Here is a 22,147-nt window from a genome sequence, read left to right as displayed (position 1 = left end):
ACAAAAGGAAGGTATGTGATTGTTTCCAAGGTTTTCAAAGGTCAGTGGCTGGCAATCTTGGCATTGCTGTGGTGCCAGGAGAGGAAGCAGCGGTGTTTTCACGCCCTCTTGCAAGCCTCCCTGGCATCCTTGAGAGAAGGCCCAACGACAGCAGTGTCCAAACGCTTCTTGGCTCCCATGGCCTTTGTGCCGCCTCCGGAAAATGTGCCAGGATACAGTCCCCATGCCATCGCTGCGGCAGCTGATGAGGCGAGGCTGTCGGCAGTCTCTGCGAGGTCCTGCCCACATGCCAAGTGGTGCCCATTGGTAAGTTCGGAGACTCTCCCCCTTCCCTGAGGGAAAAGGTCTAGAGGCCTTGTTGTGCGGTGATCACCCGGTGGCACGCTGTCTGGAGGAGAGAGGGCCAGAGGCCAAAGCACTACGTGTGGCTCTAAGAGCTTCCAGGTGTTTTCCCAACACCACGTGGCATCCGCACTCAGCTCTTGGTGTGCCTGAACGAGTGTACGGTTTATGCACAGCAGTTGAACATGTTTGTCTGTCCCCTGACAGACCTCGATCCGGATGAGAAAGCCAAGAGCCATTGTGTGAATGGAAGCAACCCGATGACTGGGGGTGGGGGGTTGGGGAAGAGGATGACCTTGGTGGAGAAGAGAGTTGGCACTGTCAGCGACCACGCCACCCCAGTCCCTACCCCCAGCCCCTGTCAGCATCAGGCAAAGGGCGCAAGGCCAACCCTGTCCCTGGCAGGGTAGCCGGCAGGCAGGAGGGCAGCTGGGGGCCTGCCCGCTGCATGGGCTCAGTCTCGGGCTCGGGCTCGGGCTCGGGCTCGGGCAGCCACGCTGTTGGCAGGAGGGGAGGAGAGCCTGGCAGGCCTAGGCCCCCGCCAGCCAGGGCGATGAAGAGGCCTGTGAGACACTCCTCTTCTGCCAGCCAGCCAGTGACAGTAGCAAGCAGAAGGGCAGGAGTGAGGGTGAGGACGCATGCCAAGAGGCCGCAGGGTGCAGGGGTGCTGGGCAGCCAGAAAGGAAGTGGGCACAGAGTGAAAGGGCAGATCCTGCAGGGCTCCCGGAGAGGCAGAAGAGGAGGGCCTGAGCGCAGGGGCAGGGGCGTGTGGCAGAGCAGTGGCTCTGCAGGGCACAGGCACAGGGCCATCCTGAGGCCGCGTGTGGGGGGACTGAGAAGCTGCGTGGCTGTGGGGGGCTGTCTCTGGCCAAAAGGCACGGGTGACAAGTCTCGCAGAGGAGAGGTGGGGCATGGCCGTGGCCCAGTCTCCCTGGAGTCCGGGGAAAGAGACGGCAGACGTGGGCAAGCAAGTCCATGGTGAGGTGTGCAGGGGCCCAGCGGCTTGGTCTGGCAGGTAGGCAATGTGCGCTGGGCATCCTGGGAGGGAGGGAGCAGCCGGTGGCCTCAGGGCAGAAGGCACGGCCCCTGTGGGGGTGCCCACAGGGTAGCTGAGGGACCCTGGAGCATCCCTGACGGCTGTGGGGGCAGGGACAGGACGTGGAAGGGCGTGGCCCGAGTCTGCAGCTGCTGGCAGCATCTGCTGGGGTAAGGGCTGCAGGAATGTGGGGAGGCCCGGGGAGGGGCTGGGGGACACGACAGGGGTCTCGGCGGCGGCTGCAGGGGAAATGCAGGCAAGAGGGGAGGAGGATCCCGAAACCTCCAAGGCACTGAGCATTTCCTCACTGAGGAGGGCTGAGTCTGCCAGAATGCTGGGGAAGGAGGGCGAGGGGCAGGGGGAGATGGTGGAGAAACTGAGGGAGGGGAGGGAGGGGATGGAGGTCAGGGGAGAGGAACAAGGTGAACTTGCGGAAGCGTGGGATGTTCCCTGAGACAGGAGGGCTGCCTCAGGCGCCCGTGGGGTGTGGGTGTGCCCGGAGCACGAGGAGATGGGAGAGAGACTCGGGGCCAAGGGTGGCAAGGACGGGGCAGTGGTCAGGGGAGAAGAGCATCGTGCAGATCCTGAACGTCCAGGTGTGCCCTCTTGGAGGACGGCTGGCTGCTCCTCAGTTGCAGGGCTGCTGGGCAAGGAGCCGGGCAAGGAGAGGGAAGAGAGACTGGGCTCCTTGGGGCTGGGAGAGCCCAAAGCCCACGAGGTGGCAGGAGAGCCCCGAGTCTGGAGGTGTGCCTGGTCAGGGGGCCATGAGGGGAGTGTTGGGGAGTGGCGGTGGCCCAGGGTGTGGAGGCTGTGGGGCATAGCTGAAGGCTGGGCAAGTGTGGCGGACAGCTCTGGGCCTGTGTGGGCATGCCCGCGCGGGCCCAGAGTGAGGCTGGTCAGGTGGGGCAAGTCAGTGCCCAGGTGCCCTGGGGAGATGGGACAGCCCCCGTGGGTGGGTGGGGAGCTGCTGGGGGAGGGAAGGATGAACATGTGGTAGATGATGGAGGGCTCTGAGGACTCGGAGCTGAGCCAGGAACATGACCGCTCAGGGGAGGGCGTGCCAGGAGGGGCACATGGACATGGGCGCCTGCAGGGCCCTGGTGGGGACCCCAAGGGGTGGCCTGAAGCCCTAGGGGAGACTGCCGCCCACATGGGACTCCCTGGAGGTGAAGGGCCCTCGGGGCAGGGCTGGCTGGCACAGCAGAGAGAGCCAGAGGGCGAGGCTGGGCTGAGGCCTGGGGAGGCAGGAGCCAGGGAACCCTCCCCAGCAGAGTCACACAGGACCCCAGGCTCCAGCAAGGCAGACATGATTGGAGGACCTCCAACTCTCTCTGCCTTGGTGGCCTGTCTTCTGACTCCAGAGGTGGAGGGCTGACAGGCGTGGGGGAGGGGAAAAGGCTGGGGTCGGAGAGAGAGAAAACGAATGTGTGTGTGTGTGTGTGTGTGTGTGTGTGTGTGTTAGAGAGAGAGAGAGCACTTATGTGCTGTGTGTGTGGTAATGCGTCCCGGCTGAGCTCCTCTCCCAAACACGAGAATATGCCGTCACACAGAAACAGGGAGTTACTCACCCAAGTGCTCTGTGGCTCTGGCTTCTTGTCACTGACTCGGAGTCACGTGACGCTCTGGGCAGCAGAGGTGGCACAGGCACCTGCTCCTGCTCTCCTCCCAGAGGATCTGATCTGGGGCCCTGGAAGCGGCCTTAAGTAGCTGAGCTGGGCGCGCCTCCGCCAACCAGGCCTCTCCACTGGCCCCGACTCCCGCCCACCCCACACAGCCACTCTGCTCATTGGTTTCTCTCTCTCTTCCCATGGCTTCATTTCCTCTGCGCTCTCTGGCGCCCCCCTCCCCCAGGATGCAGCTGCACACTTCCTGCCACTCCCTGCTTCTCTTCCAGCCCTTTCAGCCCTCCCCCAATCTTAGCCTCACCTACCCCCTCCCCCAACAAGCCCTAGTCTCCACACTCAAGGTGGCAGTGGAGAAACACACCTTCTCCTCGCCATCATCTCACACGCTCCCACGCTGGCCACAGTGACTTGCTGGCGCTGGAGGCAGTCAAATGGAGCTGATTCGCATCATCACAGCAGCTGTGACCAGCCCGCCTCATTAACCCTTCAGGATCACCTGATTGAGACTGAGACGTGCAAGTGTTCTCTCTGCTCATTGCCACCACATGATCGTGAAAGAGATTCTAGTGCTGTCCAAAGCAATGCAGCAGCTCATTGAACACGTCTCACCAACAGAGATCAGTGGAAATTACATCCCATGGGCTCTTCTTTGAAGGTTTTCGTTCGCTTCATCTCTTCCTAACTCTTTCTCCTCCTTCCATTCTTCATGGACTCATAGAGCATACAGTAGCATTCCTTTCTTCCGGAAGGTCCTTGAGTTGCTCTGACATTCCTTCGGCGACACATTGGTCATTCTGTAGTATGTTCTTGAACCTGATGGTGAACCTGATGGTGTTGTGAATTTCTTTTTCTTCCTGTGGTTGATTTTGTTGTGTGGCTTTTCATCGTTTGCGTAATGGAGACGATCCTATCGAGAGGTGAGGATGCAGTGCAGTATGCATCTCTACTCCCAGATCAAAGATGGCCTCGCAACCAAACTGTTTACTAAATCATGACCATAAGATGCTGCACTCCGCCATCGTCCATGCCCGCAATCATGGACATAGGACCGCATAGGAAGAACTCTGCTCTAGCAGTGATTTAGGGGAACTGAGCGAGGGGGGGGGGAGGGAAGTGTGGGGGGAGGGAATCAGGGAAATGTCAGGGCCTATAGAAGTGTATCATCAAATTATGAAAGTCAAAAGGAGCATCATCCAAATCAAAACCAACCACAGGTCACCTTCTGCTTTCACCGGTGGGATCCCATCACCCCCTGTACTCCAAGGCCCTCTAACCAAGAGGGTGCGCCCAGGGGTGGCGCGGGGGTCTTTGCCCAGCACCCAGGTGATGAGTTTGAATCACGGATTTGTACAAAAGGAAGGTATGTGATTGTTTCCAAGGTTTTCAAAGGTCAGTGGCTGGCAATCTTGGCATTGCTGTGGTGCCAGGAGAGGAAGCAGCGGTGTTTTCACGCCCTCTTGCAAGCCTTCCTGGCATCCTTGAGAGAAGGCCCAACGACAGCAGTGTCCAAACGCTTCTTGGCTCCCATGGCCTTTGTGCCGCCTCCGGAAAATGTGCCAGGATACAGTCCCCATGCCATCGCTGCGGCAGCTGATGAGGCGAGGCTGTCGGCAGTCTCTGCGAGGTCCTGCCCACATGCCAAGTGGTGCCCATTGGTAAGTTCGGAGACTCTCCCCCTTCCCTGAGGGAAAAGGTCTAGAGGCCTTGTTGTGCGGTGATCACCCGGTGGCACGCTGTCTGGAGGAGAGAGGGCCAGAGGCCAAAGCACTACGTGTGGCTCTAAGAGCTTCCAGGTGTTTTCCCAACACCACGTGGCATCCGCACTCAGCTCTTGGTGTGCCTGAACGAGTGTACGGTTTATGCACAGCAGTTGAACATGTTTGTCTGTCCCCTGACAGACCTCGATCCGGATGAGAAAGCCAAGAGCCATTGTGTGAATGGAAGCAACCCGATGACTGGGGGTGGGGGGTTGGGGAAGAGGATGACCTTGGTGGAGAAGAGAGTTGGCACTGTCAGCGACCACGCCACCCCAGTCCCTACCCCCAGCCCCTGTCAGCATCAGGCAAAGGGCGCAAGGCCAACCCTGTCCCTGGCAGGGTAGCCGGCAGGCAGGAGGGCAGCTGGGGGCCTGCCCGCTGCATGGGCTCAGTCTCGGGTTCGGGCTCGGGCTCGGGCTCGGGCAGCCACGCTGTTGGCAGGAGGGGAGGAGAGCCTGGCAGGCCTAGGCCCCCGCCAGCCAGGGCGATGAAGAGGCCTGTGAGACACTCCTCTTCTGCCAGCCAGCCAGTGACAGTAGCAAGCAGAAGGGCAGGAGTGAGGGTGAGGACGCATGCCAAGAGGCCACAGGGTGCAGGGGTGCTGGGCAGCCAGAAAGGAAGTGGGCACAGAGTGAAAGGGCAGATCCTGCAGGGCTCCCGGAGAGGCAGAAGAGGAGGGCCTGAGCGCAGGGGCAGGGGCGTGTGGCAGAGCAGTGGCTCTGCAGGGCACAGGCACAGGGCCATCCTGAGGCCGCGTGTGGGGGGACTGAGAAGCTGCGTGGCTGTGGGGGGCTGTCTCTGGCCAAAAGGCACGGGTGACAAGTCTCGCAGAGGAGAGGTGGGGCATGGCCGTGGCCCAGTCTCCCTGGAGTCCGGGGAAAGAGACGGCAGACGTGGGCAAGCAAGTCCATGGTGAGGTGTGCAGGGGCCCAGCGGCTTGGTCTGGCAGGTAGGCAATGTGCGCTGGGCATCCTGGGAGGGAGGGAGCAGCCGGTGGCCTCAGGGCAGAAGGCACGGCCCCTGTGGGGGTGCCCACAGGGTAGCTGAGGGACCCTGGAGCATCCCTGACGGCTGTGGGGGCAGGGACAGGACGTGGAAGGGCGTGGCCCGAGTCTGCAGCTGCTGGCAGCATCTGCTGGGGTAAGGGCTGCAGGAATGTGGGGAGGCCCGGGGAGGGGCTGGGGGACACGACAGGGGTCTCGGAGGCGGCTGCAGGGGAAATGCAGGCAAGAGGGGAGGAGGATCCCGAAACCTCCAAGGCACTGAGCATTTCCTCACTGAGGAGGGCTGAGTCTGCCAGAATGCTGGGGAAGGAGGGCGAGGGGCAGGGGGAGATGGTGGAGAAACTGAGGGAGGGGAGGGAGGGGATGGAGGTCAGGGGAGAGGAACAAGGTGAACTTGCGGAAGCGTGGGATGTTCCCTGAGACAGGAGGGCTGCCTCAGGCGCCCGTGGGGTGTGGGTGTGCCCGGAGCACGAGGAGATGGGAGAGAGACTCGGGGCCAAGGGTGGCAAGGACGGGGCAGTGGTCAGGGGAGAAGAGCATCGTGCAGATCCTGAACGTCCAGGTGTGCCCTCTTGGAGGACGGCTGGCTGCTCCTCAGTTGCAGGGCTGCTGGGCAAGGAGCCGGGCAAGGAGAGGGAAGAGAGACTGGGCTCCTTGGGGCTGGGAGAGCCCAAAGCCCACGAGGTGGCAGGAGAGCCCCGAGTCTGGAGGTGTGCCTGGTCAGGGGGCCATGAGGGGAGTGTTGGGGAGTGGCGGTGGCCCAGGGTGTGGAGGCTGTGGGGCATAGCTGAAGGCTGGGCAAGTGTGGCGGACAGCTCTGGGCCTGTGTGGGCATGCCCGCGCGGGCCCAGAGTGAGGCTGGTCAGGTGGGGCAAGTCAGTGCCCAGGTGCCCTGGGGAGATGGGACAGCCCCCGTGGGTGGGTGGGGAGCTGCTGGGGGAGGGAAGGATGAACATGTGGTAGATGATGGAGGGCTCTGAGGACTCGGAGCTGAGCCAGGAACATGACCGCTCAGGGGAGGGCGTGCCAGGAGGGGCACATGGACATGGGCGCCTGCAGGGCCCTGGTGGGGACCCCAAGGGGTGGCCTGAAGCCCTAGGGGAGACTGCCGCCCACATGGGACTCCCTGGAGGTGAAGGGCCCTCGGGGCAGGGCTGGCTGGCACAGCAGAGAGAGCCAGAGGGCGAGGCTGGGCTGAGGCCTGGGGAGGCAGGAGCCAGGGAACCCTCCCCAGCAGAGTCACACAGGACCCCAGGCTCCAGCAAGGCAGACATGATTGGAGGACCTCCAACTCTCTCTGCCTTGGTGGCCTGTCTTCTGACTCCAGAGGTGGAGGGCTGACAGGCGTGGGGGAGGGGAAAAGGCTGGGGTCGGAGAGAGAGAAAACGAATGTGTGTGTGTGTGTGTGTGTGTGTGTGTGTGTGTGTGTGTGTTAGAGAGAGAGAGAGCACTTATGTGCTGTGTGTGTGGTAATGCGTCCCGGCTGAGCTCCTCTCCCAAACACGAGAATATGCCGTCACACAGAAACAGGGAGTTACTCACCCAAGTGCTCTGTGGCTCTGGCTTCTTGTCACTGACTCGGAGTCACGTGACGCTCTGGGCAGCAGAGGTGGCACAGGCACCTGCTCCTGCTCTCCTCCCAGAGGATCTGATCTGGGGCCCTGGAAGCGGCCTTAAGTAGCTGAGCTGGGCGCGCCTCCGCCAACCAGGCCTCTCCACTGGCCCCGACTCCCGCCCACCCCACACAGCCACTCTGCTCATTGGTTTCTCTCTCTCTTCCCATGGCTTCATTTCCTCTGCGCTCTCTGGCGCCCCCCTCCCCCAGGATGCAGCTGCACACTTCCTGCCACTCCCTGCTTCTCTTCCAGCCCTTTCAGCCCTCCCCCAATCTTAGCCTCACCTACCCCCTCCCCCAACAAGCCCTAGTCTCCACACTCAAGGTGGCAGTGGAGAAACACACCTTCTCCTCGCCATCATCTCACACGCTCCCACGCTGGCCACAGTGACTTGCTGGCGCTGGAGGCAGTCAAATGGAGCTGATTCGCATCATCACAGCAGCTGTGACCAGCCCGCCTCATTAACCCTTCAGGATCACCTGATTGAGACTGAGACGTGCAAGTGTTCTCTCTGCTCATTGCCACCACATGATCGTGAAAGAGATTCTAGTGCTGTCCAAAGCAATGCAGCAGCTCATTGAACACGTCTCACCAACAGAGATCAGTGGAAATTACATCCCATGGGCTCTTCTTTGAAGGTTTTCGTTCGCTTCATCTCTTCCTAACTCTTTCTCCTCCTTCCATTCTTCATGGACTCATAGAGCATACAGTAGCATTCCTTTCTTCCGGAAGGTCCTTGAGTTGCTCTGACATTCCTTCGGCGACACATTGGTCATTCTGTAGTATGTTCTTGAACCTGATGGTGAACCTGATGGTGTTGTGAATTTCTTTTTCTTCCTGTGGTTGATTTTGTTGTGTGGCTTTTCATCGTTTGCGTAATGGAGACGATCCTATCGAGAGGTGAGGATGCAGTGCAGTATGCATCTCTACTCCCAGATCAAAGATGGCCTCGCAACCAAACTGTTTACTAAATCATGACCATAAGATGCTGCACTCCGCCATCGTCCATGCCCGCAATCATGGACATAGGACCGCATAGGAAGAACTCTGCTCTAGCAGTGATTTAGGGGAACTGAGCGAGGGGGGGGGGAGGGAAGTGTGGGGGGAGGGAATCAGGGAAATGTCAGGGCCTATAGAAGTGTATCATCAAATTATGAAAGTCAAAAGGAGCATCATCCAAATCAAAACCAACCACAGGTCACCTTCTGCTTTCACCGGTGGGATCCCATCACCCCCTGTACTCCAAGGCCCTCTAACCAAGAGGGTGCGCCCAGGGGTGGCGCGGGGGTCTTTGCCCAGCACCCAGGTGATGAGTTTGAATCACGGATTTGTACAAAAGGAAGGTATGTGATTGTTTCCAAGGTTTTCAAAGGTCAGTGGCTGGCAATCTTGGCATTGCTGTGGTGCCAGGAGAGGAAGCAGCGGTGTTTTCACGCCCTCTTGCAAGCCTTCCTGGCATCCTTGAGAGAAGGCCCAACGACAGCAGTGTCCAAACGCTTCTTGGCTCCCATGGCCTTTGTGCCGCCTCCGGAAAATGTGCCAGGATACAGTCCCCATGCCATCGCTGCGGCAGCTGATGAGGCGAGGCTGTCGGCAGTCTCTCCGAGGTCCTGCCCACATGCCAAGTGGTGCCCATTGGTAAGTTCGGAGACTCTCCCCCTTCCCTGAGGGAAAAGGTCTAGAGGCCTTGTTGTGCGGTGATCACCCGGTGGCACGCTGTCTGGAGGAGAGAGGGCCAGAGGCCAAAGCACTACGTGTGGCTCTAAGAGCTTCCAGGTGTTTTCCCAACACCACGTGGCATCCGCACTCAGCTCTTGGTGTGCCTGAACGAGTGTACGGTTTATGCACAGCAGTTGAACATGTTTGTCTGTCCCCTGACAGACCTCGATCCGGATGAGAAAGCCAAGAGCCATTGTGTGAATGGAAGCAACCCGATGACTGGGGGTGGGGGGTTGGGGAAGAGGATGACCTTGGTGGAGAAGAGAGTTGGCACTGTCAGCGACCACGCCACCCCAGTCCCTACCCCCAGCCCCTGTCAGCATCAGGCAAAGGGCGCAAGGCCAACCCTGTCCCTGGCAGGGTAGCCGGCAGGCAGGAGGGCAGCTGGGGGCCTGCCCGCTGCATGGGCTCAGTCTCGGGCTCGGGCTCGGGCTCGGGCTCGGGCAGCCACGCTGTTGGCAGGAGGGGAGGAGAGCCTGGCAGGCCTAGGCCCCCGCCAGCCAGGGCGATGAAGAGGCCTGTGAGACACTCCTCTTCTGCCAGCCAGCCAGTGACAGTAGCAAGCAGAAGGGCAGGAGTGAGGGTGAGGACGCATGCCAAGAGGCCGCAGGGTGCAGGGGTGCTGGGCAGCCAGAAAGGAAGTGGGCACAGAGTGAAAGGGCAGATCCTGCAGGGCTCCCGGAGAGGCAGAAGAGGAGGGCCTGAGCGCAGGGGCAGGGGCGTGTGGCAGAGCAGTGGCTCTGCAGGGCACAGGCACAGGGCCATCCTGAGGCCGCGTGTGGGGGGACTGAGAAGCTGCGTGGCTGTGGGGGGCTGTCTCTGGCCAAAAGGCACGGGTGACAAGTCTCGCAGAGGAGAGGTGGGGCATGGCCGTGGCCCAGTCTCCCTGGAGTCCGGGGAAAGAGACGGCAGACGTGGGCAAGCAAGTCCATGGTGAGGTGTGCAGGGGCCCAGCGGCTTGGTCTGGCAGGTAGGCAATGTGCGCTGGGCATCCTGGGAGGGAGGGAGCAGCCGGTGGCCTCAGGGCAGAAGGCACGGCCCCTGTGGGGGTGCCCACAGGGTAGCTGAGGGACCCTGGAGCATCCCTGACGGCTGTGGGGGCAGGGACAGGACGTGGAAGGGCGTGGCCTGAGTCTGCAGCTGCTGGCAGCATCTGCTGGGGTAAGGGCTGCAGGAATGTGTGGAGGCCCGGGGAGGGGCTGGGGGACACGACAGGGGTCTCGGAGGCGGCTGCAGGGGAAATGCAGGCAAGAGGGGAGGAGGATCCCGAAACCTCCAAGGCACTGAGCATTTCCTCACTGAGGAGGGCTGAGTCTGCCAGAATGCTGGGGAAGGAGGGCGAGGGGCAGGGGGAGATGGTGGAGAAACTGAGGGAGGGGAGGGAGGGGATGGAGGTCAGGGGAGAGGAACAAGGTGAACTTGCGGAAGCGTGGGATGTTCCCTGAGACAGGAGGGCTGCCTCAGGCGCCCGTGGGGTGTGGGTGTGCCCGGAGCACGAGGAGATGGGAGAGAGACTCGGGGCCAAGGGTGGCAAGGACGGGGCAGTGGTCAGGGGAGAAGAGCATCGTGCAGATCCTGAACGTCCAGGTGTGCCCTCTTGGAGGACGGCTGGCTGCTCCTCAGTTGCAGGGCTGCTGGGCAAGGAGCCGGGCAAGGAGAGGGAAGAGAGACTGGGCTCCTTGGGGCTGGGAGAGCCCAAAGCCCACGAGGTGGCAGGAGAGCCCCGAGTCTGGAGGTGTGCCTGGTCAGGGGGCCATGAGGGGAGTGTTGGGGAGTGGCGGTGGCCCAGGGTGTGGAGGCTGTGGGGCATAGCTGAAGGCTGGGCAAGTGTGGCGGACAGCTCTGGGCCTGTGTGGGCATGCCCGCGCGGGCCCAGAGTGAGGCTGGTCAGGTGGGGCAAGTCAGTGCCCAGGTGCCCTGGGGAGATGGGACAGCCCCCGTGGGTGGGTGGGGAGCTGCTGGGGGAGGGAAGGATGAACATGTGGTAGATGATGGAGGGCTCTGAGGACTCGGAGCTGAGCCAGGAACATGACCGCTCAGGGGAGGGCGTGCCAGGAGGGGCACATGGACATGGGCGCCTGCAGGGCCCTGGTGGGGACCCCAAGGGGTGGCCTGAAGCCCTAGGGGAGACTGCCGCCCACATGGGACTCCCTGGAGGTGAAGGGCCCTCGGGGCAGGGCTGGCTGGCACAGCAGAGAGAGCCAGAGGGCGAGGCTGGGCTGAGGCCTGGGGAGGCAGGAGCCAGGGAACCCTCCCCAGCAGAGTCACACAGGACCCCAGGCTCCAGCAAGGCAGACATGATTGGAGGACCTCCAACTCTCTCTGCCTTGGTGGCCTGTCTTCTGACTCCAGAGGTGGAGGGCTGACAGGCGTGGGGGAGGGGAAAAGGCTGGGGTCGGAGAGAGAGAAAACGAATGTGTGTGTGTGTGTGTGTGTGTGTGTGTGTGTGTGTGTGTGTTAGAGAGAGAGAGAGCACTTATGTGCTGTGTGTGTGGTAATGCGTCCCGGCTGAGCTCCTCTCCCAAACACGAGAATATGCCGTCACACAGAAACAGGGAGTTACTCACCCAAGTGCTCTGTGGCTCTGGCTTCTTGTCACTGACTCGGAGTCACGTGACGCTCTGGGCAGCAGAGGTGGCACAGGCACCTGCTCCTGCTCTCCTCCCAGAGGATCTGATCTGGGGCCCTGGAAGCGGCCTTAAGTAGCTGAGCTGGGCGCGCCTCCGCCAACCAGGCCTCTCCACTGGCCCCGACTCCCGCCCACCCCAAGCAGCCACTCTGCTCATTGGTTTCTCTCTCTCTCTCTCTTCCCATGGCTTCATTTCCTCTGCGCTCTCTGGCGCCCCCCTCCCCCAGGATGCAGCTGCACACTTCCTGCCACTCCCTGCTTCTCTTCCAGCCCTTTCAGCCCTCCCCCAATCTTAGCCTCACCTACCCCCTCCCCCAACAAGCCCTAGTCTCCACACTCAAGGTGGCAGTGGAGAAACACACCTTCTCCTCGCCATCATCTCACACGCTCCCACGCTGGCCACAGTGACTTGCTGGCGCTGGAGGCAGTCAAATGGAGCTGATTCGCATCATCACAGCAGCTGTGACCAGCCCGCCTCATTAACCCTTCAGGATCACCTGATTGAGACTGAGACGTGCAAGTGTTCTCTCTGCTCATTGCCACCACATGATCGTGAAAGAGATTCTAGTGCTGTCCAAAGCAATGCAGCAGCTCATTGAACACGACTCACCAACAGAGATCAGTGGAAATTACATCCCATGGGCTCTTCTTTGAAGGTTTTCGTTCGCTTCATCTCTTCCTAACTCTTTCTCCTCCTTCCATTCTTCATGGACTCATAGAGCATACAGTAGCATTCCTTTCTTCCGGAAGGTCCTTGAGTTGCTCTGACATTCCTTCGGCGACACATTGGTCATTCTGTAGTATGTTCTTGAACCTGATGGTGAACCTGATGGTGTTGTGAATTTCTTTTTCTTCCTGTGGTTGATTTTGTTGTGTGGCTTTTCATCGTTTGCGTAATGGAGACGATCCTATCGAGAGGTGAGGATGCAGTGCAGTATGCATCTCTACTCCCAGATCAAAGATGGCCTCGCAACCAAACTGTTTACTAAACCTTGACCATAAGATGCTGCACTCCGCCATCGTCCATGCCCGCAATCATGGACATAGGACCGCATAGGAAGAACTCTGCTCTAGCAGTGATTTAGGGGAACTGAGCGAGGGGGGTGGAGGGAAGTGTGGGGGGAGGGAATCAGGGAAATGTCAGGGCCTATAGAAGTGTATCATCAAATTATGAAAGTCAAAAGGAGCATCATCCAAATCAAAACCAACCACAGGTCACCTTCTGCTTTCACCGGTGGGATCCCATCACCCCCTGTACTCCAAGGCCCTCTAACCAAGAGGGTGCGCCCAGGGGTGGCGCGGGGGTCTTTGCCCAGCACCCAGGTGATGAGTTTGAATCACGGATTTGTACAAAAGGAAGGTATGTGATTGTTTCCAAGGTTTTCAAAGGTCAGTGGCTGGCAATCTTGGCATTGCTGTGGTGCCAGGAGAGGAAGCAGCGGTGTTTTCACGCCCTCTTGCAAGCCTTCCTGGCATCCTTGAGAGAAGGCCCAACGACAGCAGTGTCCAAACGCTTCTTGGCTCCCATGGCCTTTGTGCCGCCTCCGGAAAATGTGCCAGGATACAGTCCCCATGCCATCGCTGCGGCAGCTGATGAGGCGAGGCTGTCGGCAGTCTCTGCGAGGTCCTGCCCACATGCCAAGTGGTGCCCATTGGTAAGTTCGGAGACTCTCCCCCTTCCCTGAGGGAAAAGGTCTAGAGGCCTTGTTGTGCGGTGATCACCCGGTGGCACGCTGTCTGGAGGAGAGAGGGCCAGAGGCCAAAGCACTACGTGTGGCTCTAAGAGCTTCCAGGTGTTTTCCCAACACCACGTGGCATCCGCACTCAGCTCTTGGTGTGCCTGAACGAGTGTACGGTTTATGCACAGCAGTTGAACATGTTTGTCTGTCCCCTGACAGACCTCGATCCGGATGAGAAAGCCAAGAGCCATTGTGTGAATGGAAGCAACCCGATGACTGGGGGTGGGGGGTTGGGGAAGAGGATGACCTTGGTGGAGAAGAGAGTTGGCACTGTCAGCGACCACGCCACCCCAGTCCCTACCCCCAGCCCCTGTCAGCATCAGGCAAAGGGCGCAAGGCCAACCCTGTCCCTGGCAGGGTAGCCGGCAGGCAGGAGGGCAGCTGGGGGCCTGCCCGCTGCATGGGCTCAGTCTCGGGCTCGGGCTCGGGCTCGGGCTCGGGCAGCCACGCTGTTGGCAGGAGGGGAGGAGAGCCTGGCAGGCCTAGGCCCCCGCCAGCCAGGGCGATGAAGAGGCCTGTGAGACACTCCTCTTCTGCCAGCCAGCCAGTGACAGTAGCAAGCAGAAGGGCAGGAGTGAGGGTGAGGACGCATGCCAAGAGGCCGCAGGGTGCAGGGGTGCTGGGCAGCCAGAAAGGAAGTGGGCACAGAGTGAAAGGGCAGATCCTGCAGGGCTCCCGGAGAGGCAGAAGAGGAGGGCCTGAGCGCAGGGGCAGGGGCGTGTGGCAGAGCAGTGGCTCTGCAGGGCACAGGCACAGGGCCATCCTGAGGCCGCGTGTGGGGGGACTGAGAAGCTGCGTGGCTGTGGGGGGCTGTCTCTGGCCAAAAGGCACGGGTGACAAGTCTCGCAGAGGAGAGGTGGGGCATGGCCGTGGCCCAGTCTCCCTGGAGTCCGGGGAAAGAGACGGCAGACGTGGGCAAGCAAGTCCATGGTGAGGTGTGCAGGGGCCCAGCGGCTTGGTCTGGCAGGTAGGCAATGTGCGCTGGGCATCCTGGGAGGGAGGGAGCAGCCGGTGGCCTCAGGGCAGAAGGCACGGCCCCTGTGGGGGTGCCCACAGGGTAGCTGAGGGACCCTGGAGCATCCCTGACGGCTGTGGGGGCAGGGACAGGACGTGGAAGGGCGTGGCCCGAGTCTGCAGCTGCTGGCAGCATCTGCTGGGGTAAGGGCTGCAGGAATGTGGGGAGGCCCGGGGAGGGGCTGGGGGACACGACAGGGGTCTCGGCGGCGGCTGCAGGGGAAATGCAGGCAAGAGGGGAGGAGGATCCCGAAACCTCCAAGGCACTGAGCATTTCCTCACTGAGGAGGGCTGAGTCTGCCAGAATGCTGGGGAAGGAGGGCGAGGGGCAGGGGGAGATGGTGGAGAAACTGAGGGAGGGGAGGGAGGGGATGGAGGTCAGGGGAGAGGAACAAGGTGAACTTGCGGAAGCGTGGGATGTTCCCTGAGACAGGAGGGCTGCCTCAGGCGCCCGTGGGGTGTGGGTGTGCCCGGAGCACGAGGAGATGGGAGAGAGACTCGGGGCCAAGGGTGGCAAGGACGGGGCAGTGGTCAGGGGAGAAGAGCATCGTGCAGATCCTGAACGTCCAGGTGTGCCCTCTTGGAGGACGGCTGGCTGCTCCTCAGTTGCAGGGCTGCTGGGCAAGGAGCCGGGCAAGGAGAGGGAAGAGAGACTGGGCTCCTTGGGGCTGGGAGAGCCCAAAGCCCACGAGGTGGCAGGAGAGCCCCGAGTCTGGAGGTGTGCCTGGTCAGGGGGCCATGAGGGGAGTGTTGGGGAGTGGCGGTGGCCCAGGGTGTGGAGGCTGTGGGGCATAGCTGAAGGCTGGGCAAGTGTGGCGGACAGCTCTGGGCCTGTGTGGGCATGCCCGCGCGGGCCCAGAGTGAGGCTGGTCAGGTGGGGCAAGTCAGTGCCCAGGTGCCCTGGGGAGATGGGACAGCCCCCGTGGGTGGGTGGGGAGCTGCTGGGGGAGGGAAGGATGAACATGTGGTAGATGATGGAGGGCTCTGAGGACTCGGAGCTGAGCCAGGAACATGACCGCTCAGGGGAGGGCGTGCCAGGAGGGGCACATGGACATGGGCGCCTGCAGGGCCCTGGTGGGGACCCCAAGGGGTGGCCTGAAGCCCTAGGGGAGACTGCCGCCCACATGGGACTCCCTGGAGGTGAAGGGCCCTCGGGGCAGGGCTGGCTGGCACAGCAGAGAGAGCCAGAGGGCGAGGCTGGGCTGAGGCCTGGGGAGGCAGGAGCCAGGGAACCCTCCCCAGCAGAGTCACACAGGACCCCAGGCTCCAGCAAGGCAGACATGATTGGAGGACCTCCAACTCTCTCTGCCTTGGTGGCCTGTCTTCTGACTCCAGAGGTGGAGGGCTGACAGGCGTGGGGGAGGGGAAAAGGCTGGGGTCGGAGAGAGAGAAAACGAATGTGTGTGTGTGTGTGTGTGTGTGTGTGTGTTAGAGAGAGAGAGAGCACTTATGTGCTGTGTGTGTGGTAAGGCGTCCTGGCTGAGCTCCTCTCCCAAACACGAGAATATGCCGTCACACAGAAACAGGGAGTTACTCACCCAAGTGCTCTGTGGCTCTGGCTTCTTGTCACTGACTCTGAGTCGCGTGACGCTCTGGGCAGCAGAGGTGGCACAGGCACCTGCTCCTGCTCCTGCTCCTGCTCTCCTCCCAGAGGATCTGATCTGGGGCCCTGGAAGCGGCCTTAAGTAGCTGAGCTGGGCGCGCCTCCGCCAACCAGGCCTCTCCACTGGCCCCGACTCCCGCCCACCCCACACAGCCACTCTGCTCATTGGTTTCTCTCTCTCTTCCCATGGCTTCATTTCCTCTGCGCTCTCTGGCGCCCCCCTCCCCCAGGATGCAGCTGCACACTTCCTGCCACTCCCTGCTTCTCTTCCAGCCCTTTCAGCCCTCCCCCAATCTTAGCCTCACCTACCCCCTCCCCCAACAAGCCCTAGTCTCCACACTCAAGGTGGCAGTGGAGAAACACACCTTCTCCTCGCCATCATCTCACACGCTCCCACGCTGGCCACAGTGACTTGCTGGCGCTGGAGGCAGTCAAATGGAGCTGATTCGCATCATCACAGCAGCTGTGACCAGCCCGCCTCATTAACCCTTCAGGGTCACCTGATTGAGACCGAGACGTGCAAGTGTTCTCTCTGCTCATTGCCACCACATGATCGTGAAAGAGATTCTAGTGCTGTCCAAAGCAATGCAGCAGCTCATTGAACACGTCTCACCAACAGAGATCAGTGGAAATTACATCCCATGGGCTCTTCTTTGAAGGTTTTCATTCGCTTCATCTCTTCCTAACTCTTTCTCCTCCTTCCATTCTTCATGGACTCATAGAGCATACAGTAGCATTCCTTTCTTCCGGAAGGTCCTTGAGTTGCTCTGACATTCCTTCGGCGACACATTGGTCATTCTGTAGTATGTTCTTGAACCTGATGGTGTTGTGAATTTCTTTTTCTTCCTGTGGTTGATTTTGTTGTGTGGCTTTTCATCGTTTGCGTAATGGAGACGATCCTATCGAGAGGTGAGGATGCAGTGCAGTATGCATCTCTACTCCCAGATCAAAGATGGCCTCGCAACCAAACTGTTTACTAAATCTTGACCATAAGATGCTGCACTCCGCCATCGTCCATGCCCGCAATCATGGACATAGGACCGAATAGGAAGAACTCTGCTCTAGCAGTGATTTAGGGGAACTGAGCGAGGTGGGGGGTGGAGGGAAGTGTGGGGGGAGGGAATCAGGGAAATGTCAGGGCCTATAGAAGTGTATCATCAAATTATGAAAGTCAAAAGGAGCATCATCCAAATCAAAACCAACCACAGGTCACCTTCTGCTTTCACCGGTGGGATCCCATCACCCCCTGTACTCCAAGGCCCTCTAACCAAGAGGGTGCGCCCAGGGGTGGCGCGGGGGTCTTTGCCCAGCACCCAGGTGATGAGTTTGAATCACGGATTTGTACAAAAGGAAGGTATGTGATTGTTTCCAAGGTTTTCAAAGGTCAGTGGCTGGCAATCTTGGCATTGCTGTGGTGCCAGGAGAGGAAGCAGCGGTGTTTTCACGCCCTCTTACAAGCCTTCCTGGCATCCTTGAGAGAAGGCCCAACGACAGCAGTGTCCAAACGCTTCTTGGCTCCCATGGCCTTTGTGCCGCCTCCGGAAAATGTGCCAGGATACAGTCCCCATGCCATCGCTGCGGCAGCTGATGAGGCGAGGCTGTCGGCAGTCTCTGCGAGGTCCTGCCCACATGCCAAGTGGTGCCCATTGGTAAGTTCGGAGACTCTCCCCCTTCCCTGAGGGAAAAGGTCTAGAGGCCTTGTTGTGCGGTGATCACCCGGTGGCACGCTGTCTGGAGGAGAGAGGGCCAGAGGCCAAAGCACTACGTGTGGCTCTAAGAGCTTCCAGGTGTTTTCCCAACACCACGTGGCATCCGCACTCAGCTCTTGGTGTGCCTGAACGAGTGTACGGTTTATGCACAGCAGTTGAACATGTTTGTCTGTCCCCTGACAGACCTCGATCCGGATGAGAAAGCCAAGAGCCATTGTGTGAATGGAAGCAACCCGATGACTGGGGGTGGGGGGTTGGGGAAGAGGATGACCTTGGTGGAGAAGAGAGTTGGCACTGTCAGCGACCACGCCACCCCAGTCCCTACCCCCAGCCCCTGTCAGCATCAGGCAAAGGGCGCAAGGCCAACCCTGTCCCTGGCAGGGTAGCCGGCAGGCAGGAGGGCAGCTGGGGGCCTGCCCGCTGCATGGGCTCAGTCTCGGGCTCGGGCTCGGGCTCGGGCTCGGGCAGCCACGCTGTTGGCAGGAGGGGAGGAGAGCCTGGCAGGCCTAGGCCCCCGCCAGCCAGGGCGATGAAGAGGCCTGTGAGACACTCCTCTTCTGCCAGCCAGCCAGGGACAGTAGCAAGCAGAAGGGCAGGAGTGAGGGTGAGGACGCATGCCAAGAGGCCGCAGGGTGCAGGGGTGCTGGGCAGCCAGAAAGGAAGTGGGCACAGAGTGAAAGGGCAGATCCTGCAGGGCTCCCGGAGAGGCAGAAGAGGAGGGCCTGAGCGCAGGGGCAGGGGCGTGTGGCAGAGCAGTGGCTCTGCAGGGCACAGGCACAGGGCCATCCTGAGGCCGCGTGTGGGGGGACTGAGAAGCTGCGTGGCTGTGGGGGGCTGTCTCTGGCCAAAAGGCACGGGTGACAAGTCTCGCAGAGGAGAGGTGGGGCATGGCCGTGGCCCAGTCTCCCTGGAGTCCGGGGAAAGAGACGGCAGACGTGGGCAAGCAAGTCCATGGTGAGGTGTGCAGGGGCCCAGCGGCTTGGTCTGGCAGGTAGGCAATGTGCGCTGGGCATCCTGGGAGGGAGGGAGCAGCCGGTGGCCTCAGGGCAGAAGGCACGGCCCCTGTGGGGGTGCCCACAGGGTAGCTGAGGGACCCTGGAGCATCCCTGACAGCTGTGGGGGCAGGGACAGGACGTGGAAGGGCGTGGCCCGAGTCTGCAGCTGCTGGCAGCATCTGCTGGGGTAAGGGCTGCAGGAATGTGGGGAGGCCCGGGGAGGGGCTGGGGGACACGACAGGGGTCTCGGCGGCGGCTGCAGGGGAAATGCAGGCAAGAGGGGAGGAGGATCCCGAAACCTCCAAGGCACTGAGCATTTCCTCACTGAGGAGGGCTGAGTCTGCCAGAATGCTGGGGAAGGAGGGCGAGGGGCAGGGGGAGATGGTGGAGAAACTGAGGGAGGGGAGGGAGGGGATGGAGGTCAGGGGAGAGGAACAAGGTGAACTTGCGGAAGCGTGGGATGTTCCCTGAGACAGGAGGGCTGCCTCAGGCGCCCGTGGGGTGTGGGTGTGCCCGGAGCACGAGGAGATGGGAGAGAGACTCGGGGCCAAGGGTGGCAAGGACGGGGCAGTGGTCAGGGGAGAAGAGCATCGTGCAGATCCTGAACGTCCAGGTGTGCCCTCTTGGAGGACGGCTGGCTGCTCCTCAGTTGCAGGGCTGCTGGGCAAGGAGCCGGGCAAGGAGAGGGAAGAGAGACTGGGCTCCTTGGGGCTGGGAGAGCCCAAAGCCCACGAGGTGGCAGGAGAGCCCCGAGTCTGGAGGTGTGCCTGGTCAGGGGGCCATGAGGGGAGTGTTGGGGAGTGGCGGTGGCCCAGGGTGTGGAGGCTGTGGGGCATAGCTGAAGGCTGGGCAAGTGTGGCGGACAGCTCTGGGCCTGTGTGGGCATGCCCGCGCGGGCCCAGAGTGAGGCTGGTCAGGTGGGGCAAGTCAGTGCCCAGGTGCCCTGGGGAGATGGGACAGCCCCCGTGGGTGGGTGGGGAGCTGCTGGGGGAGGGAAGGATGAACATGTGGTAGATGATGGAGGGCTCTGAGGACTCGGAGCTGAGCCAGGAACATGACCGCTCAGGGGAGGGCGTGCCAGGAGGGGCACATGGACATGGGCGCCTGCAGGGCCCTGGTGGGGACCCCAAGGGGTGGCCTGAAGCCCTAGGGGAGACTGCCGCCCACATGGGACTCCCTGGAGGTGAAGGGCCCTCGGGGCAGGGCTGGCTGGCACAGCAGAGAGAGCCAGAGGGCGAGGCTGGGCTGAGGCCTGGGGAGGCAGGAGCCAGGGAACCCTCCCCAGCAGAGTCACACAGGACCCCAGGCTCCAGCAAGGCAGACATGATTGGAGGACCTCCAACTCTCTCTGCCTTGGTGGCCTGTCTTCTGACTCCAGAGGTGGAGGGCTGACAGGCGTGGGGGAGGGGAAAAGGCTGGGGTCGGAGAGAGAGAAAACGAATGTGTGTGTGTGTGTGTGTGTGTGTGTGTGTTAGAGAGAGAGAGAGCACTTATGTGCTGTGTGTGTGGTAAGGCGTCCTGGCTGAGCTCCTCTCCCAAACACGAGAATATGCCGTCACACAGAAACAGGGAGTTACTCACCCAAGTGCTCTGTGGCTCTGGCTTCTTGTCACTGACTCTGAGTCGCGTGACGCTCTGGGCAGCAGAGGTGGCACAGGCACCTGCTCCTGCTCCTGCTCTCCTCCCAGAGGATCTGATCTGGGGCCCTGGAAGCGGCCTTAAGTAGCTGAGCTGGGCGCGCCTCCGCCAACCAGGCCTCTCCACTGGCCCCGACTCCCGCCCACCCCACACAGCCACTCTGCTCATTGGTTTCTCTCTCTCTTCCCATGGCTTCATTTCCTCTGCGCTCTCTGGCGCCCCCCTCCCCCAGGATGCAGCTGCACACTTCCTGCCACTCCCTGCTTCTCTTCCAGCCCTTTCAGCCCTCCCCCAATCTTAGCCTCACCTACCCCCTCCCCCAACAAGCCCTAGTCTCCACACTCAAGGTGGCAGTGGAGAAACACACCTTCTCCTCGCCATCATCTCACACGCTCCCACGCTGGCCACAGTGACTTGCTGGCGCTGGAGGCAGTCAAATGGAGCTGATTCGCATCATCACAGCAGCTGTGACCAGCCCGCCTCATTAACCCTTCAGGGTCACCTGATTGAGACCGAGACGTGCAAGTGTTCTCTCTGCTCATTGCCACCACATGATCGTGAAAGAGATTCTAGTGCTGTCCAAAGCAATGCAGCAGCTCATTGAACACGTCTCACCAACAGAGATCAGTGGAAATTACATCCCATGGGCTCTTCTTTGAAGGTTTTCATTCGCTTCATCTCTTCCTAACTCTTTCTCCTCCTTCCATTCTTCATGGACTCATAGAGCATACAGTAGCATTCCTTTCTTCCGGAAGGTCCTTGAGTTGCTCTGACATTCCTTCGGCGACACATTGGTCATTCTGTAGTATGTTCTTGAACCTGATGGTGTTGTGAATTTCTTTTTCTTCCTGTGGTTGATTTTGTTGTGTGGCTTTTCATCGTTTGCGTAATGGAGACGATCCTATCGAGAGGTGAGGATGCAGTGCAGTATGCATCTCTACTCCCAGATCAAAGATGGCCTCGCAACCAAACTGTTTACTAAATCTTGACCATAAGATGCTGCACTCCGCCATCGTCCATGCCCGCAATCATGGACATAGGACCGAATAGGAAGAACTCTGCTCTAGCAGTGATTTAGGGGAACTGAGCGAGGTGGGGGGTGGAGGGAAGTGTGGGGGGAGGGAATCAGGGAAATGTCAGGGCCTATAGAAGTGTATCATCAAATTATGAAAGTCAAAAGGAGCATCATCCAAATCAAAACCAACCACAGGTCACCTTCTGCTTTCACCGGTGGGATCCCATCACCCCCTGTACTCCAAGGCCCTCTAACCAAGAGGGTGCGCCCAGGGGTGGCGCGGGGGTCTTTGCCCAGCACCCAGGTGATGAGTTTGAATCACGGATTTGTACAAAAGGAAGGTATGTGATTGTTTCCAAGGTTTTCAAAGGTCAGTGGCTGGCAATCTTGGCATTGCTGTGGTGCCAGGAGAGGAAGCAGCGGTGTTTTCACGCCCTCTTGCAAGCCTTCCTGGCATCCTTGAGAGAAGGCCCAACGACAGCAGTGTCCAAACGCTTCTTGGCTCCCATGGCCTTTGTGCCGCCTCCGGAAAATGTGCCAGGATACAGTCCCCATGCCATCGCTGCGGCAGCTGATGAGGCGAGGCTGTCGGCAGTCTCTGCGAGGTCCTGCCCACATGCCAAGTGGTGCCCATTGGTAAGTTCGGAGACTCTCCCCCTTCCCTGAGGGAAAAGGTCTAGAGGCCTTGTTGTGCGGTGATCACCCG

This window comes from Ochotona princeps, chromosome 15 (assembly GCF_030435755.1).
Source record: "Ochotona princeps isolate mOchPri1 chromosome 15, mOchPri1.hap1, whole genome shotgun sequence".
NCBI lineage: Eukaryota > Metazoa > Chordata > Mammalia > Lagomorpha > Ochotonidae > Ochotona > Ochotona princeps.
This window is presented reverse-complemented; position numbering follows the sequence as displayed.